Genomic DNA, 4,572 nt, shown 5'->3' with positions numbered 1-4,572 from the left:
GTGTTGTTGTCCAGGCTGGTCTTGAACTGGCCTCAAGCAATCCTCCTGATCACAGCTCACTGCAGCCTTGAACTCCAGGGGTTAAGCAATCTTCCCACCTGAACCTTCTGAGTAGCTAGGACCACAGACGCATGCCGCTCACTGCAACCTCCGCCTCCTGGGTTCAGGCAATTCTCCTGCCTCAGCCTCCTGAGTAGCTGGGATTACAGGCACGTGCCACCATGCCCAGCTAATTTTTTGTATTTTTAGTAGAGACGGGGTTTCACCATGTTGACCAGGATGGTCTCGATCTCTTGACCTCGTGATCCACCCGCCTCGGCCTCCCAAAGTGCTGGGATTACAGGCGTGAGCCACCGCGCCCGGCCGCCCGGCCAGCTAATGTTTTAAAAACATTTTTGGGCTGGGCGCAGTGGCTCAAATCTGTAATTCGAGCACTCTGGGAGGCCACGGCTGGTCAATTGCTTTAGTACAGGAGTTCGAGACCTCTCCAGGCGACATGGCAAAACCCCATCTCTCTAAAAATACAGAAATTAGCCAGGCATGGTGGTGCATGCCTGTGGTCCCAGCTGCTCAGGAGGCTGAGATGGGCAGATCACTTGAGCCTGGGAGGAGGAGGTTGCAGTGAGCCAAGATCAAGCCACTACACTCCAGCCTGGGCAACAGAGTGAGGTCCCATCTCAACAACAACAACAACAAAAGTGGTGGGGCTCGCTCTGTTGTCTGGGCTGGTCTCAAACTCCTGGGCTCAGATGATCCTCCTGCCTTGGCCTCTCAAAGCATTGGGATTCTAGGCATGAGCCACTGCGCCTGGTTCCTCTTGTTAAAATGATGCCAGCCATCGGATTTAGGGCCATGATAATCCAGTACGACTGTACCATACCTAATTATGTGTGCAAGGACCTTATTTCCAAATAAGGTCACATTCTGAGGATCCTGTTGGGCATGAATTTTGAGGGGACACTGTTCAACCCACTTCACAGCTCTTGCATAGTTCTTCTTACAGCCACTCCTGGGCTCTTCACCACTCCACACTGGATGGGACCGAAGCTCCAGCAGGAGCTGCACCAGGTGACAAAGCTGAGTGACAGATACCATGTATCGAATCTCCCATCTGCTCTCTCAACTAAGCTCATCTTGCATGGGCCACCGATCGGCTCCTCCTTACCTTAAAATGTAATTACCAACTGGGCACAGTGGCTCATGCCTATAATCTCAGCACTTTGGGAGGCCGAGGCAGGTGGATTACTTGAAGTCAGGAGTTTGAGACCAGCCTGGCCAACATGGTGAAACCCTGCCTCAACTAAAAATACAAAATTTAGCTAGTGTGGTGGTGCGTGCCTCTAGTCCCAGCTACTCGGAGGCTGAGGCAGAATTGCTTGAATCCATTAAAAAAAATAATAAAAATATAGGTTGGGTGCGGTGGCTCATGCCTGTAATCCAACACTTTGGGAGACCGAGGTGGGTGGATCACAAGGTCGGGAGTACAAGACCAACCTGGCCAATATGGTGAAACTCGGTCTCTACTAAAAATGCAAAAAATTAGCCTGGTGTGGTGGCAGGCACCTGTAATCCCAGCTACTTGGGAGGCTGAGGCAAAGAACTGCTTGAACCTGAGAGGCGGAGGTTGCAGTGATCTAAGATCGCGCCACTGCACTCCAGCCTGGGCAACAAAGTGAGACTCCATCTCAAAAAAAAATTTATATATATATACACATAACTGGCATATGCAGTCATTCAATGAATATGTATTGGCCTCTGAACAGGGCACCGCAGGATTTAGAATCTATGGACGTGGGTAGATGGAATACACCTGGCTATGGAGGCACCTGCAAGGAATTTGGTGATCTTCTCCAATCAGTCTTTTGCTTTGCTGGGATGCCTGATCCTCTTGTCAATGTGAAGGCAGCTGCCAGAGACTTGTGAACAGCCACCAGGATCAAGGAAGTCAATGGTATGAAAAAAATGTGGGTACAGGCCAAGCACGTGGCTCATGCCCGTGATCCCAGCACTTTGGGAGGCTGAGGTGGGAGGATCAAATGAGGTTAGGAGTTCAAGACCAGCCTGGTCAACGTGGTAAACTCTGTCTCTACGAAAAATTCAAAAATTAGCTGGGCGTGGTAGTAGGTGCCTGTAGTCCCAGCTACTTGGGAGGCTGAGGCGGGAGAATTGCTTGAACCTGGGAGGCGGAGATTGCAGTGAGTTGAGATCACACCACTGCACTCCAGCCTGGGTGACAGAGCCAGTCTCTGTCTCAAAAACAAAGAAAAAAAAAAGATATGGATGGTGTATCCTTGGACCTCCAGGGCCTGGCACATAGTGCGAGGCCCCACATCCCCACTCCCCCCAGGGCTGATGGCATGACTCACACCCTGACCTGCAGACTGGTGAGGCTCTGCCAGCTTATAGGTTTCAACAGCAGTTTCAGCAGCAGGGAATGCGGCCGAACTGCTTCCAGAGAAGTAGGGATGTGGGTATGATCATTACTTGTGTCTAAAAATCCGATATGACTAATTTACAAACACACAAGTCACCACAAATGATTTGGGGAGGAGGGGAAAAGTGCAGACAGGCCACCTTTTGGATTGTTTCAGGAAACCAGGAAGCAGAGAGCACAGCGTTGCAGTGAGGGCAAACGGAAGCTGGAGTCCCGGCTCTGAGAGCCTCCCATCCAGCTGGGCCGATGGAGGAGACAGGTACAGTCTGTGCTGGCTCATGGTGAGGCTCACAGAGGGTGGGGCCAGGGCCATGCAGGGCGTCATGGCCTCAGAAGTCTGAGATCTGGTTTTCTTTTTGAGACGGAGTCTTACTTTGTCACCCAGGGTGGACTGTAATAGTGCCATCTTGGCGCACTGCAACCTTGACCTCTTGGGTTCAAGCAATTCTCCTGCCTCAGCCTCCCAAGTAGCTGGGACTACAGACACCTGCCACCATACCCGGCTAATTTTTTTTTTTTTTTTTTTGTATTTTTAGTAGAGACAGGGTTTCACTATGTTGGTGAGGTTGGTCTCAAACTCCTGACCTCATGATCTGCCAGCCTCAGCCTCTCAAAGTGCTGGGATTATAGGTGTGAGCCACTGTGCCTGGCCTCAGATCTGGTTTTCAATCTGAACTCCTTGTCACCCTTAGTGGGAGACCTAGGGCACATTTCTCTTCAATCCCAAGTTTCACATCTCAACAAGGGACAATATAACTACCTCAAAGGATTGTGGCAGTGACTGAATATGTCACAGGTGAAAATGTCCAGTAGTTTCTGGCATTTATGACATGTTGGGGCAATGTTAGTTCCCTATTATCCCATTTACTAAGCATGTGATGCACCATGTGTTTCTGAACATCATACGTGAGTGACTGGCACAGGGTTGATGTTCATTAAAGGTTTATTATTTTTTAAAATTTTAAACTTCTTATTTTGAAATAGTTTTAGACTTGAAGAGTTGCACAAATACTAGCGTGTTTCCCTATATCCTATATCCAGCTTCCCCTAATTTTTTTTTTTCCAAGACAGAGTCTTGATCTGTCACCCAGGCTGGAATGCCTCCCAGGTTCAAGCGGTGCTCCTGCCTCAGCCTCCCAAGTAGCTGGGATTACAGGTGCCCACCACTATACCCCGCTAATTTTTGTATTTTTAGTAGAAATGGGGTTTCACCATGTTGGCCAGGCTGATCTTGAACTCCTTACCTCAGGTGGTCCACCTGCCTTGGCTTCCCAGAGTGCTGGGATTACAGGTGTGGGCCACCTCCATGGACCCAGCTTCCCCTAATATTAACATATTAGCTAACCATAGTAAGAGGACCAGAACCAGAAAATTAACAATGACACAATACTTTTAACTAAATTGCAGATCTTATGTGAATTTCAACAGCTCAGCTGTTACTGTTGTTTCCTGTTCCATGTTCCTAACCAGGATCCCATGTTCCATTTCTTTGTTGTATGTATCCCCTTAGGGACAGTTCCTAAGGGGAATCATTTGTGACAGTTTCTCAGTCTTTGTCTTTTATGACCCAAAGTGTCCAAGACACTTTTGAGATGGAATCTTGCTCAGTCGCCCAGGCTGGAGCGCAGGGGTGAAATCTTGGCTCATGGAAACCTCCGCCTCCTGGGTTCAGGCTGTCCTCCTTCCTCAGCTTCCCGAGTAGCTGGGATCACAGGCACCTGCCACCACACCCGGCTAATTTTTGTATTTTTAGTGGAGATGAGGTTTCACCACGTTGGCCAGGCTGGTCTTGAACTCCTGACCTCAGGTGATCTGCCCTCCTTGACCTCCCAAAGTGCTGGGATTACAGGTGTGAGCCACTGCTCCCTGCCCCCACACTTTTGATGGGTACTGGTAGATCAGTTTGTAGAAGAGGTCACAATCTGGATTTGTCTGGTGCTTTCTTGTGATTAGACTGAGATGACACACTTATGCAGGAACGCCACAGCAATATGTTACTGTAAGTTTTGTTTCTTCATTTTTTGTGGTAAAAAATACACACAATATAAAATTTACCATTTAAACCACTATAAAGTGTATGGTTCAAGGGCATTCAGTAGATTCATCCTGTTGGATCACTTCTTTTTTTTTGTTTGTTT

The sequence above is a fragment of the Sapajus apella genome, unplaced genomic scaffold (genome assembly GCF_009761245.1).
Source record: "Sapajus apella isolate SASKATOON/1434 unplaced genomic scaffold, GSC_monkey_1.0 scaffold99, whole genome shotgun sequence".
NCBI lineage: Eukaryota > Metazoa > Chordata > Mammalia > Primates > Cebidae > Sapajus > Sapajus apella.
This window is presented reverse-complemented; position numbering follows the sequence as displayed.